Source organism: Paroedura picta, chromosome 3 (assembly GCF_049243985.1).
Source record: "Paroedura picta isolate Pp20150507F chromosome 3, Ppicta_v3.0, whole genome shotgun sequence".
Taxonomy (NCBI): Eukaryota; Metazoa; Chordata; class Lepidosauria; order Squamata; family Gekkonidae; genus Paroedura; species Paroedura picta.
The window spans coordinates 143,002,738-143,013,487 of record NC_135371.1 but is presented as its reverse complement, the minus strand read 5'-3'; the positions used below and the strand labels follow the sequence as shown (position 1 = coordinate 143,013,487).

The window sequence follows — 10,750 nt, the reverse complement described above, 5'->3', positions numbered from 1 at the left end:
AGGTTCTTAACGAATTTCGTTCTCAGGTTGTTGTACAGAGGACAGTTGAGAATATAGTGAAGAAGGTCCAGAAAAGCTAGAAATATAGAACTTCCCACAGTTATATTTTATGCTTCCCCCCGTGGATCCCCCCCCCGCCCCTGCCCCCTCCCAAAAAAGAAATTAAGTACGGATGTGCATGGGAATGTTCAGTGTTCCAAGGTTCAGGGGCACTTCTCAACAAAAAAGTCAAACGTGGGAGAAAGAATCTTTCTGAAGAAGGGGAAAAAAATAGTAGTGTTCAAAATCAATAAGGCTGAACTGTTTACTTGATGTTCTGTTCACTTTGTGCAAACTGGGGTCAGATTTCAGTTTCTTTCACCTGCCCCTTTCAAAACCGAAATTGATAGTACTGCCTGTAGCAGAGTGTTAAAGTAATCTGATGCCAGTTTGTAACTCCTTCATTAAAAAAAAAAGAAGAGAAAAGGCTGTGGGCATATGGTGTGTGGTGGTTCAGTGCTTATTTTGGGGTATAGAGCTTTTAAACTGCTTCCAATATTTATGATTGGATTCATGAATATGAAACCGCAACGTGCAACTAAGGAACTAGAAACTGGGAAGCAACTGCAGCCTCCTCAGAAACAGCAATCACATTGCCTTTAGCAGCCCACCCTGTGTGGTTAGTAGCTCACACAAATCTTTTCACAGTTCTCTTACAAAGGAATTTAAAACAGAGATTAGCTAGAAAACCTGCTGAACTGAAACTGATAATAAAGCTCAAGGCAGTGCATCCTCCTGGACCTGGGTTTTCTATCTCATTACAAATGCTGATTTCTTCACACCTACTTCTCTGCAGGCCACACGTAAAGCAGTCCCACCTGGCATTGTCATTCACCTGCTACTGTCATTCAGGATCTGAAATTACTTCTCTCTCAAAGACATAAGGACAGATGGACTCACATTCTGGTAGCATCTGAAAAAAGTGAGCAGTGACTCACGAAATTTCATAACCGGCTACGCATTTTTGTTAGACCTGAAGGTGTTACTGGACTGCAATTACAGTCAGGCTAGCACATCTTAATCTATTTATTGAACTTGGCTCAAGGAAGTAGTAGAGTTCTCAAATTCTCTCTGTTTTCCCTTTTTATTGGTTCAGGGGATCCAAGCTAAGACCTCACAATTATGCAGAAGCAAGCAAAAATTTGCCTTCAGACTTCCCAGATTCCCCCTCATCCAGTTCATCATATTCCTCCTCTCTGTCACATATGCCTGGAATTTTTTTAAAAAAATCAAATTTAATAGCCTTGCAGACGATGGTCTTTGTGACTCATATATCTATAATGCATATATTAACATTTCTAATGCCATGAAGCAAAACTAAATAGACCAATTAAAACAGCTGTAATGTTAGAATTAACTGCATTTTGCATATCCAGGGTCATTATCATTTACTGAGGAGTTTGTTTCCTTAAAAAGCATTACGAAAGGATTATGCAATTGAACGGCAATAGAAGCAGAGAAACTGATTTTTAAAAAGAGTTTAAGAAGCTAGAAGGCTTCATTTTTCCCTTCTCTCTTGAAAAGACTTGACAAACCTTCGTTTACATTAGCATAATCCCCCATAAGCAAAAGAAATCATTTCTAGTGCATTGTGAAGAGGAAAGAGTCTCAAAGCATATTTGGGCTGCTTTCGCACCAAGAATTTCCAACATTTCAGCCATCCCATAGATGCAAGACCTTCCCCCATTTTTCTACAATTTTGCTTGAAGACTGCCAGTGAGGGGGAGCTCACCACCTCCTTAGGCAGACTATTCCACTGCTGAACTACTCTGACTGTAATTTTTTTTCTTAATATCTAGCCTATATCATTGTAGTTTAAATTGATTACTGCGCGTCCTTTCCTCTGCAGCCAACGGAAACAGCATCCTGCCCTCCTCCGACAACCTTTCAAATACTTAAAGAGGGCTATCATGTCCCCCTCTCAACCTCCTTTTCCTCAGGCTGAACATTCCCAATCTTCATGGGGCTTGGTCCCTTGGCCCCAGATCATCCTCGTCGCTCTCCTCTGTACCCTTTCAATTTTATCTACGTCCTTCTTGAAGTGAGGCCTCCAGAACTGCACACAATACTCCAAGTGTGGTCTGACCAGTGCCGTATACAATGGGACTATGACATCTTGTGATTTTGATGTGATGCCCCTGTTGATACAGCCCAAAATGGCATTGGCCTTTTTTACCGCTGCATCACACTGCCTGCTCATGTTTAGCTTACAATCCACAAGTACCCCAAGGTCTCGTTCACACACAGTGCTACCTAGAAGCGTATCCCCCATCCAGTAGGCATGCTTTTCATTAAAAAATAATGGACCGAGCACCGAGCCCTGAGGTTCTTCAGCTCCAGCCCTTGTGCCAAGGGCAGGGGGTGGCGGCTTTTCCCTACAGGCGGGGGGGGGGGCTGGCTGGCTTTTTCATTCCCATTGCTGGAACGGACGCGGAGCTGGGGGGGTTGTTCCCTGACCCCTTGGTCCCCTTTCAAAGCCCATTTTTAAATGGGCTTTGATACTAGTTAATATAATAAAAATAGTGAGTGGAGAATCCTGAGGGTCATGTGGGAACGCAGCTGGGGAAAAACTTCAATGTCTGTGGAATAGGAATGGGAAACCAAAGCTAAAAATGGAGGGAGAACAGAATGTCCTTTGCCCCCTAGAATTTCCATTGCAAAGGTGATTTCACAGCACATCATGTTAACAACTTGACCACACCAGGGTGGATGCAGCCTAGGTCTCATAACTATTTGAATGTGCATATTGTAAATAAAAACAAATAAAAAGAGATTATAGAAATCCTTTGTAGTCCAATTTACAAAAGAGAGGATTAAAAAATGCCCAATTTATGTCAAAGCCTGCTGACAAAGATGGGTTTTTTTTACATATTTAAAATAATGTTCAGACTTAAGTTTTGCATATAGGGAAAAAAGACTCAATTCCCATTAAAAATGTAAGTAAAAGGTCTTGTGATCCTCCACCTCCCCCAGGGTTCCTTTTCTTTGCATAGAAACATATGCACAATTTTCTTCTTTCTTGGGAACCCCAGAATAAAAACAAAGGTATCTTTCTGGCAAACATTCTTAAAGTGGTCTCCAGTCCATCCATCCATCCATCCATCCATCCATCCATCCATCCATCCATCCATCCATCCATCCATCCATCCATCTATTACATTTATATACCACCCTCCCCTGTGGTTCAGGGTGGTTTACAGTGAAATTAATGATATAATACAACATAGAAATATTTCGTGTTCTCAATAATTATGACAGTAAAGCTCATAATAATAGAATCTTTAACATTTTAATGTTTAAGTATAACTTTCTGATTTTGCAGCTCACTATTTTGTGTTTTCCAGCGCTGTTGTTTGCTCCCCTGTCTCCAAGATGTAGTTGGTGGTGGGAGGAGTCTTGGAGCTCTGATTGGTGGTATTGCTTCATTGGCCCTGACCCAAAGCCTGGTGGAAGAGCTGTTTTGCAGGCTCTGTGAAACTGTTTTAGTTCTGGCAGGTTCCTCATCTGTTCTGTGAACTCATTTCACCAGGTAGGGGCCAGGATAGAGAAAGCCTTGGCCCTGGTCATGGCCAGATGAGCTTCCCTGGGCCAGAGATAAATAGTTTATTTGTGCCTGCAGAGCATAGTGGTCTGTGGGGGGCATAGTTGGAGAGGCGGTCTCTCAGGTAGGGCCCAGACCACATATGGCCTTGAAGTTAAGCCTGATCTGGTATTCAGTGTGGGCCCTCCAAGAACCTTGGCTGCCACATTCTGGACCAGTTGTAGTTTCCAGATAAGGGTAGGCCTATGTACAGCGAATTACAGAAATCCAGCCTAGAGGTGAATGTTGGCTGGATCACTATGGGTAGATGCTCTGGGTCCAAGTAAGGTGCTAGTAGCTTAGCTTGGCATGGGTGGAAGAATGCCATCCTTCCTGCTCTTGTGATCTGTTCCTCCATGGAGAGGGAGATGTTGAGGATCATGCCCAAGTTTCTGACTGCGTATGCAGCTGGTAGTTGCACCTTATCCAGGTGGGGCAAGTGTACTCCCTCGCCTGGGCCTATTCTGCTAAACCACAGGACCTCCATCTTTGAAGGATTAAGCTTCAGACAACTCTGCTTGAGCCAGTCCATCACAGGCTCCGAACATCTGGCTAATGAGTCTGGGGGTGAATCAGGGTCCATGATGACGAAAAGCTGGGTATTATCTGTGTATTGATGACTTCCCAGTCTGAACCTCCTTATCAGCTGGGTGAGAGGGTGCATGAAGATATTTTTTTAAACATATATTTTTCAAAAGATAAGAAAAGAAATAGAATAGTCATAGTTAGTACATCATATTACTTATACACACTATAGTGACAGTGTATTAGAAATAGCCTCCTTCTAGTACAACTTTTACTATCTATTTAAATAGTTCAGGTAGGGGGGCCCATTGAAAGGTTTCTTCAGTTTTCCCGTTGACCATCAGCGTCAATTTTGCCATTTTGGCAAAATCTGCCAGCTTATTTGTGCATGAAGATATTTAATAGGATTGGGGAGAGAACCGCTTCTTGTGGCACCTCGCATTGGAATTGCCAGCAATGAGATTGGTCTTCTCTGATTGCTACCCTCTGTCTGCAGCCCAAGAGAAAGGAGATCAGCCAATCAAGGGTTGTCCCATGTATTCCTGCGTAGGTAAGGCAATGAGCTAGCAGCCTATAATTTATAGTGTAAAATGCTACCAAGAGTTTGAGTAATATTAGCAGCGCTGACACACCTCAGTCCAGGTGGTGATGGAGATCATCCATCAGGGCAACCAGTACTGTCTCAACTCCATGGCCAGGCTGGAAACCTGACTGGGCTAGGTATAGGACCGAAACTTCTTCCAGGAATGCTGTCAGTTGGACCACTGCAGCCCTCTCCTCTACCTTGTCTGGAAATGCTGAATGTGAGACAGGACAGTAGTTTGTGGGCTCCCATGGATCCAGGGATATTTTCTTCAGCAGAGGGTCCTCTGCCTCCTTCAGCCCCTCCAGAAATTCTTTAGTTGAGAGGTAGAGGTTGCTTCTCTCCTGGTAGGGGGCCCTATCTGACCTTCAGATCAGCCACAAGGGGCAGGGGTCTACAGGGCATGTGAAAGGCCTCATCAAAGTCTGTATCCTATCCAGTCATCAAGAGTCATCTGAAGCTGTCTAGAAAATGCCTCTGTGAATATGCAGAGTGTTTCCCCTCACTGCTAAACAACTTGATTGACCTAGGCTACAGAGAACCAGTTTTTAAATTTCAAAACTCAGATATTAAACAAAACAGCATCAAAAAAACTTTTCTGAACATTTTCAACATTCTTAACATTACATTCTTCAGGCTTCAAGAAACCCCAGAAGTAGCACACTGGTGCAAAGTATGGTTGGTAAGTATAGTTATGTACACACCTACTTGGGGCCCCTTCCCTTTCCACCCCCTCCAGGCCCATTACTGGACTTTGGGGGAGGGTGGGTCAACATGACCATATATGGCTATATAGCTATATCAGCCGATAAATGTTTAAGAAACTGTAAAAATATATTTAAAAATTAACTCCAACCCTCCCAGGGCAGTCAAGATACCCCAGGGTTTCATGAAACCCTGGTTGCGAAAACCTGATCTAGAAATATTTACCGTATTTGCTGGCATATAAGACTGGGCGTATAAGACGACCCCCCAACATTTCCACTCAAAATATAGAGTTTGTTACGTTACATTCCAGTACTATGGGCCACTATGGGCAGCTATGTCTATCCCAACTGAAGTGCACCTGGCGTATAGGACGACCCCCCCACTTGGAGGCATGTTTTTCAGGGGGGGAAAGTAGTCTTATACGCCAGCAAATACTGTATCTATCAGTCACTGTATGCATTTGTATTGGAGGCAGTAGTTGCTAAAAATACCTTTTGTATCACCTCTCTCTGTGTTTCCAATAACCCAGCATAGGAAGTTGAAAATGTAGGCCTTGATCTTTATACTGTAAGAGAGAAGTTCAGACATCTTCCTGAGGATTATATCATTACTAGATTTAAAGCCCGTTGTACTTGTAAATACAATGGGCGCTAGTTGTGCTTTTGGGGCTGGGGTGAAGGCCTCCTTTCCCCCCTCCCCCTGGCCGTGGCGCAGCCTTCCCCCCTGGCCCACAAGCTCACCCGCATCATCCTCAAGGCCCTGGATGTGCTTCTGGGCCCTGGGAAGAGCCCTCCTTCCCCCTCCCCCCCGGTTGCAGTGCCGCCTTCCCCCAGGCCCACAAGCACACGGGGCCTCCTCGAGGCCACGGGTGTGATTTTGGGGCCGATGGGAAGGCCTCCTTCCCAGCCCTCCCCCCCCCCGGCCATGGCGCAGCCAACACCCCGGGCCCAGAGTGCATGCACGGCCTCCTTTTCAAGGCTGGGGGTGTGCTTTTGGGCTCGGGGGGGAGGCCTCCTTCCCCCCTTCCCCCAGCCATGGCGCGGCCTTCCCCCTGTACTCATAGATGGACTGCAAACAGGCGTGAGGCTGGAATCCTGGTCAGGGCTTCACACCTTCCTCTTGGTGCCTTCACCTGGACCAGCCCTGCCCACTTTCCACCCACTTAGTCCTTAACCAATTATGTATACTGCTTACCGAACGGTTACATATATTTGGATTTGCCATCAGACTGAGTTTTCTGTAACACCTCTATTCCCTCTTGATTTCTCCCCACAATATTCTTCATTACTCCTGCAGTATTCATATCTTCTCTTAATCAAACACACACACACCATTCCTTCATACAGTTGACATTTTCAGAATGATCAGTTCACCTGGGAACATATAGACATCTCCCCATGTATGGTTTCAATTTGATTTGCTGACAATACTAAGAACTTGTTTGAGTGAGTAACTATCATTTTTACTGTAGAGTTTCAGACAGGAGATATTTTATTTGGAAGACCTCATTCTTCCCTTGCCTGTGTTACAAGGTGTTTAATCATTATCAGAAGGAAGAAGGAAACAGCTGTGGCTAAAATACACTTTAAAAACTGTCTTTTTCTTCACTCTCAGCATGTAGAGGGGCCAAAAATGAAAACATTAACAAAACTTTAACTATTGGAGATTATTAAGGAATATAAACTGGAGCTTACATGCTTTTGGTTGCGATCTGAGAGAAAATGCTTTGTTTTCTCATCGTTCCCACCCAGTGCTAGACAGTTGCTTGGAGGTCAGTTCATGCAGTTTTTAATATAACCTGGGTCGACAGATGAAGAGCAGAAAGCACCAATCAGAAGAAACGTACTTTGAAAGCTTTGCTTCCTTAACTAGATTTAACTGTAATGTTACTAACATTGTGGAGAATAGTAACAACCATTAGGGAAACACATCATTTTTTTCAGTCTTGGCCAAATATTTTGACAAGTTTGACACTAGCCATATCCAAAAGAGATGACAGTATTCTTCTGCTGCACATCATGGGGCATTTTAAATACTCTGGCCCATTTTGCCTTTGCCTGTGAACATGAATGTTGCTTCTCTGCTATGTATTGAATGAATGAATGAATGAATGAAGCGCTGAGTGGCACTTAAGCCAGGAAACACACTCCTCCTCCAAGGCCTTACCAGGAATATATAGTGGAACAGATTCTTAAAAAAAAATGTAATGAGGACTATCTAACAGTGAAAAGCTAGGATACTAATTAAGATGAACAAGTAAACAAACAAGGAAAAAAACCTGACATTACTCACAAGCTCCCTGTATTATGTACAGTACTAGAAATAAAGCCTGCTGCAGGGTAAATGCAGCGGACGCTAGCAGGCCTGGTGAGTTGGGTGGGGCGTCTCTAGGGTGTTCGCGCCCTGCACCCGCACCTGCGGTTGGCCGTAAGGCGTCCCGTGAGGTGGCAGCAGCTCCCCCGCCCCCCTGGCTCGCTGGCTACCTACTTAGCTTTGGGCCGGTCTTCTTCTGGCGGCATCTCCCCCGTCGCTGTGGCTGAGGGTGCCGGCTGCGCCGCGGCCAGTGCCTCAGATGTTGGACGCTCCTGGCAGTGTGGGGCAGTGGGCAATGTGTGTAGTGAGCGGGCGGGACAGCAGGAGGCAGCGGCGGCGCTGGAGCGTGCACAGGTGCCGGCTGCCGCCACTTGCAGACCTGGGGTCGCCAGCCGCTGCTGGCTGTGTGGGGCGGCGGCAGAGGTGGTGTTTAAGTGGGCGGCGGTGCCAGTGCCGCCACTGGCGTGTGCCCCGGTGCCGGCTGCCTCCGGCGGTGCTCCAGCGTGCGTGGGGCAGCGGCGAGGCGTCCTGTTCACAGGCGCAGCCGCCGATAGCTCCGCTGCCACCGTTGGTGGGTCCTGCGACGCGGCGACCTGTTCTGTCCAAGGTGAGGCAGGCAATGGGGGCGGGTGGCTGTGGGTGAACGCGGAGGGGGGAGGATCGGGAGGCACTTTGCTCCTCCCAATTCGTCAGCCTGGTGGCAAGGGACCAATTGTGAGCCGCGCTCTGCGCGGCTCGCAATTGGTCCCTTGCTGCCGGACTGACAATTGGAGGGCCCTCCGATTGTCAGTCTGGTGGAAGGGGCCTACCAGCACCCTTCCTCATTCCGGACAGGGCCCGCCGACGGAGCCCTTACTGTTTTATTTTATCCGCTCCATGAGGAGCTGTTAAAGATTATTGTACAGTTGGCCTTCTATGCTTCTGAAAGTCAAGACATTGGAATGGATTGTGTTGGAGTGGAAGATCTAGGTCTGAATCCACAATAATAATCCATAGAATGAGAGCTCAATATTCCAACAACACAGTTCAAATGTCATCATGGTGTCAGCATGCCAAATTGCCAGAATGAGGCTTTAAGCTCTGGTCACAAGGTTTACCACGAAATTGGATATATCTCTATTTTCAAAAGACAACTGAAATAATTATTTGTCAGAAAACAAGATTATAAAAAATAATATCTGGAGTCAATCCACCAGCATTAGCCACCATGTATTTCCCCCATGATCCTTCTAAATTTAGTTTGAACTATAGCACAATTCAGTTTTCATCCCAAGATAGATTGACCACAATCATAGCCAGCCTGTCAAGAGTTTTTGAATAAGAACTGTAGTTCAATATGTGGGTTATTTGTTAAACAAACAATACTGATTAGTGTTGAAGTTAAACACTTCTTATTCATCCAAAATTATATCCACTGAAAGCTGGAGAATACCTAGCTGCAGTAATGATCAGTCAAAAACTAGTCATAACCATCTGTTTTTATTGTTGTTGTTGTTGTTGTTCTGCAGTACCAGATTCTTTTTTTTTGGGGGGGGGGCGGCAGGAGAAATGATGTTTTGGATCTATTTATTTCTATAATGGAATGCTTATGTTTCATTTGTGTTTTTCCACTACCTGAAATGACTATGATGCTGGAGGGATGCATTTGGGAAGAAAACAATTTTAAAAAATTAAGAAAGAATTGTATGTAATTTCATAAGTCTTTATGGAAGCTGGCCCAAAATGATACTTAGCCCTGACACACAAAGGAAACTAATACAATGGAATGTAATGGTGGATGGATATGAACTGTTCAGAAAAAAAACAGAATAGATCGAAGAGGTGGAGGAGTGGCACTGTATGTGAGGAAAGGGCTTACCTGTCAGGAAATTCTAGTGAAGGAGAGCATATCTACAGTGGAAAGCATCTGGGTGAAAATAAGCGAGGGGAAAACAAACAGTGTGGTGGTTGGTGTCTGCTACCGACCGCCTGACCAATGAGAGGATGTGGATGCTGCACTTTGTGAGCAGCTTGAGAAAATATCCAAGCGGCAGGACCTTGTCATCATGGGTGACTTCAATTTCCCGGATGTGTGCTGGGAAACAAACTCTGCGAAGCATCCTCAGTCATGCAAGTTTCTGACCTGCCTGGCTGACAATTTCATTTATCAAATGGTAGATGAACCCACAAGAGGTTCAGCCATACTAGACTTAATACTGACCAACAGGCAAGAGTTGGTGGATGAGGTGAAGGAGGTGGGGACCCTAGGGGGAAGTGACCATGTCCTCATAGAATTCCTTTTGAGATGGGAAGCCAAGGAAGCTTGTAGCCAGACGCGGATGTTGGATTTTCGTAGGGCAAACTTTAATAAACTCAGAGACATGATGAGTGTCATACCATGGACGAGAATGCTGGAAGGGAAGGGAGCATGTGAAGGGTGGGCGGTACTCAAACAAGAGCTATTGCATGCTCAATCAATGACTATCCCTGAAAGACGAAAACACTGCAGGAGCTCTAAGAAGCCTATTTGGATGAACAGAGAACTTCAAGAGGAACTAAGAAAGAAAAGGAAAATGTTCAGGAAATGGAGGGAAGGACAGAGCTCTAAGGAAGAGTACCTACAGGTTACTAGGCACTGTAGATCAATCATAAGAAAGGCCAAAGCTGAGAGTGAGCTAAGATTGGCCAGGGAAGCCTATTGTAACAAGAAAAGATTTTTCAGTTATGTGAGGAGCAAATGTAAAGTAAAGGAGGCAATAGGCCCACTGTTGGGTGCGGATGGACAAACTCTAACGGAGGATGCAGAAAAAGCAGAAAGGCTATTTTACATCTGTTTTTTCCCAGAGGTCAAAGTGTTTAGGCACATCTAGAGATGGCCGTAGCCAAAGGATAGTGTCTGAGTGGCAGGTTAACATGGATAGAGAGGTTGTCGAGAGGCATTTAGCTGCACTGGATGAGTTCAAATCCCCTGGTCCGGATGAAATGCACCCGAGAGTGCTCAAAGAACTTTCCAGAGAACTTGC

The 10,750-nt window shown here is 45.2% G+C and overlaps 1 long non-coding RNA gene across 1 annotated transcript; it reads right to left on the bottom strand.

The window, feature by feature from the left end:
- Positions 1–4,066: 4,066 nt before the first annotated feature.
- Positions 4,067–7,233, bottom strand: LOC143831340 (uncharacterized). The gene is made up of 3 exons (XR_013228836.1): positions 7,130–7,233; positions 5,927–6,000; positions 4,067–4,265 (listed from the first exon to the last, which is right to left on the bottom strand). It is a non-coding gene; the product is annotated as an uncharacterized LOC143831340 (long non-coding RNA).
- Positions 7,234–10,750: the final 3,517 nt, after the last annotated feature.